We start from the raw sequence: 4301 nt of genomic DNA on the forward strand, positions 1-4301 counted from the left end.
TTTTGCGCCTGCGCGGGCAGCGTAGGCGCGGCCGCCCCCGCGCTGCCGGGCGGGGGGTGCGTTGGCGCCGGGCTGGGCGGGTCGTCTCGCACTTCCTTAGAAGCCGCTGAGCGTGACGTAGGGAAGGTGGCGCGTGGCCGTCGTGCACAGCCTCGGAAGACTTAATCGCGGACGGCCTTGCTTGTGTCGGGCAGAGAGGGCAGGGGCCGACGACGCGTGCTTCCTGCTCTTGTGTAATGGAGGCAGCCTGCGGCTCCGCGAACGGAACTGAATCCGCTTTTCAGGTTCCTGCACAGTCCGCTGTGCGGCGGCAACGGGATCTAGCGACTCGCTGCCCGAGAGGGTTACGATATCGTTTCCTGGGGGGCGGGAGAAAATTGAGCTGCGCGATTCCTGGAGAAATAACGGATAAGAGAAATTGAAAAAAACGGAAAACATGAGTTGTCTTACAGTCGCTGGAAACAGGCGGGGTAGTTTGAATGTAAAGGACAGGGGCACGTGGGTGGCTCAGTCGGCTAAGGGCGTCCGCCTCCCGCTGAGGGCACGATCCCGGGGTCCTGGGACGGAGACCGGCACGGGGCTCCCTGCTCTTGGGAGAAGTCTGCTTCTCCCTCGGCTCCTTCTCCCCCCTGCTCATGTTTGCGCTCGCTCTGGGTGACACAAATAAAATCTTTTAAAAAGTAAGTAAAAGTAAAAAGACAAAACCTCGGTCAGAAAGCAGACGTAAAATAACTACAAATTGAGAGGGGTAAGAGAAGGCACATACAAGGCTGTGTAATAAACGTGGCCGCCTCTGTCACCGGTCTTAGGGACGGATCCTCTCTAACCCTTGGAGTGACAGCAATGGCTCTTACGCAGGGTGAATCGCGCTTTATGCTAAGGAGTCGCCTCCTTATGGGGCCTGGCCGGGCCAGAAAGGCCAACTGTGTGGTTAGAGGGTTGGGGCTTTTGATCCTGGAGATATGCCTGGAGAGGAAGGGGTTTGGAGGGAAGGAGAGTGGGAGGTGGAGTTGAATTTCATGGCCTGCATAATGAAACCCAAATAAAAATCCAGGACCCAGAAGCGGGTGTGTCTCCCAGGTTGGCAATACTCTTTGTAGTGTGCCACGTGCAAGGAGGGTGAGGTGTTCTGACTCCACTGGGAGGGGACAACAGGAGCTTCAAGTGTGGGACACTCCCAGCCCTCTCCCTAGGCGTCTTTCCCTATGGCTGGTTTGGTGTGTGTTTGTTTGTTTTGCCATAGCAAAATTATAATCCTAAATGTAACATGTTCCTTGGGTACCTGACTGGCTCAGTCATTGTAACGTGCATGTGGAGGAAGTCTTGTAGGAAGCTGTGCTCTGTGTGCTCTTAACCTAGAAGTCTGGCCTAATTCTGGGTAGCTGGTGTCCGAAGTTATTGCAAGGGTACTTACAGAAACATTCAGAGGCCCTAACTTAGTCCGGGAGTCCCGGGAAGCCCTTCTGCTTCAGTGATGATGAACTTGAGACCCAATGGAAGACTGGAAATTGGACCAAAGGTATGTATGCTTTGCCTAGACTAGGGTGGAGGAGGGAGAAGTGTGCGGAGATGCATTATGTACCAATGCAAAGAAGATAACTGAGATGTACACAGAACGAATAACACAGAAAGCTTCTCCTTATGCACTGCAAATATACATTCTCATTCTTGTTCCAAAACACTGCCAGTGAACCTCAGCTATTAGAAGTATACCCTGAGCCTCAGGTGTGTTAGAACAAAAGGGACTTGCCCAAGGCCACACAGATGACATGAGGCCTAGCATTCCACTCTCTTGAAAACTAGAACAGAATACATTGCCATTAGATTAAGACTCCTAGGTGGCTCAGATGGTTAAGTGTCTGCCTTCGGCTTGGGTCATGATCTCGGGATCCTGGAATGGAGCCCCGCATCAGGCTCCGCATTCAGTGAGGAGCCTGCTTCTCCCTCTGTGCCTCCCCCTGCTCGTGCTCTCTCTCCCTCCCTCTCTCCCTTCCAAATAAATAAATAAAATCTTAAAAAAAAAAAAAAAAGATTTTGCCTCCTGAATGAACAAAGAACTATCCCTGTGTTGTGCACGGTAAACATGAGGTAAATATTCAGGTCACTCCTATGACGTACAATATACCTGGAAACACGCTTCTAGAAAGCACAGTTGGAGCAAGATTTGTGCCTTGTTAGCCCTTAACCGCTCTACATTTGAAAACACTTGTTGTACAACACAAGCACAGAATCCTGAAACAGAAACAGTCTGGAATCCCCACACTTGTTTGTGAGTCAAATCATTAGTGAGTTGTAATACCCTTAGTGGATCATAACCAGTCTTTTTAATAAAATAGAATTTAAAACGGGGCGCCTGGGTGGCTCAGTGGGTTAAAGCCTCTGCCTTCGGCTCGGGTCATGATCTCAGGGTCCTGGGATCGAGCCCCGCATCGGGCTCTCTGCTCAGCGGGGAGCCTGCTTCCCCCCTCCCTCTCTGCCTACTTGTGATCTCTTTCTCTCTGTCAAATGGACAAATAAAATCTTTAAAAAAAAAAAATAGAATTTAAAGTATCCAAAAGCAGGGCGTCTGGCTCCTGGTTTCAGCTTGGGTCACAATCTCAGGGTCCTGGGATCAAGCCCCGCATCAGCCTCCCCACTCAGTAGGGAGTCTGCTTGAAATTCTCTCTCTCCCTCTGCCCCCTCCCTGCTCATGCACTCACACGCACTCTCAAATAAATCAATCTTGAAAAAATTATATATATATTACATGAAAGCAACCTGTGTAGTAAGAACCAGTACTGCCATATGCAACTTATGTCAGTTAAATATATCCATGTTTGTACTGGTTGCAAAGTAAAGTTAAAGCTACTACAACAGATTATAATCAAAAAGTATGAGAACACTGCTCTAGTCCTTGCCCCTTACTTCACCAATCAAGATATTTAGCTAAAGAGGTTGAGAGGCTTGTCCAAGGTCTTGCACACACAGCCACAGAGCTGGGTCCAGAACAAGATGCCCCTACATTCCAGTCCAGGGCTCCTTACACAAAAACCTAGAGACCAAAGGAGCACTCTATGTTAAAGACTGAAATTACACAAATTTATATATACACTATAAATCATACACAATATAATGGACACTAATAAACACTGTAAGATACATACAAGAAAATTATATACCACATATGGTCTCCATCTACAGTGATAGTCTATATAGGCAATGCATCTTTATGTAAGTTTAACTGGAAATACATGCAAAAATGCTCAAGATTATCAATTAGTATTTACTGAACCATATTTATGAAAAACTAGATTCTAAGCACCATAGGGGATGCCAAACAGAAATATCCAGTCTCTGGATATAGGAAAATAGAGCTCTGATTTTTACAATTTATGGGGTTTTTTGTTTTTTTTTTTTAAAGATTTTATTTATTTACTTGACAGAGGGAGATCACAGGTAGGCAGAGAGGCAGGCAGAGAGAGGGAGGGGAAGGGAGAGGGAGGGAGAGAGGCAGGCAGAGAGCCGCATGCGGGGCTCAATCCCAGGACTCTGGGATCATGACCTGAGCCAAAGGTAGAGGCTTTAACCCACTGAGCCACCCAGGCGCCCCTACAACTTATGTTTTCAAGACCCATTATGTTTTTCTGGTGCTGCGGCCAAAAGAAATGTTTTTTTAGTCATCAGTAATAACTCACTGTCCCTCAATCCACTTACTCACCTGATACACATGATATCATAGATTCTGCCTGCATCAGAGCAGCACCCCTGCATTTCTCCCACTCCTCCCACCTGGGCACAGATGCAGCTTGGTGAAATTTGTGAGGCGGGCAGCAGCCATAGCACGAACGTGAGCCCCAGGGGAATGCACTGATAATCTCTCCCCTTGTTGAATTTTATACTTTGTGACTTAATTACCATATTTTATCAGAAAATATCCCTTACATGGGATTTTTTTGAAGGACTGTTTCATTCTACCGTGTGATACTAATTTAAGAAACACAAGTTTTCCTGAGAAAACATTTTTTCGAATTAAAAAACAAATAAAAGTAGAAATCTGCTTGATAGTTTGCCAAGGACTTCAGTAACAACTTTAATGATTGGTTAAAAAGTCAAAGCAACTGGGGTGCCTGGGTGGCTCAGTGGGTTAAAGCCTCTGTTTTCAGCTCAGGTCATGATCCCAGAGTTCAGGGATCGAGTCCTGTATCGGGCTCTCTGCTCAGCAGGGAGCCTGCTTCCCTCTTTCTCTCTCTGCCTGCTTCTCTGCCTACTTGTGATCTCTGTCAAATAAATAAAATCTTAAAAAAAAAATCAAAATCAAAGCA

The sequence above is a fragment of the Martes martes genome (genome assembly GCF_963455335.1).
Source record: "Martes martes genome assembly, chromosome: 14".
NCBI lineage: Eukaryota > Metazoa > Chordata > Mammalia > Carnivora > Mustelidae > Martes > Martes martes.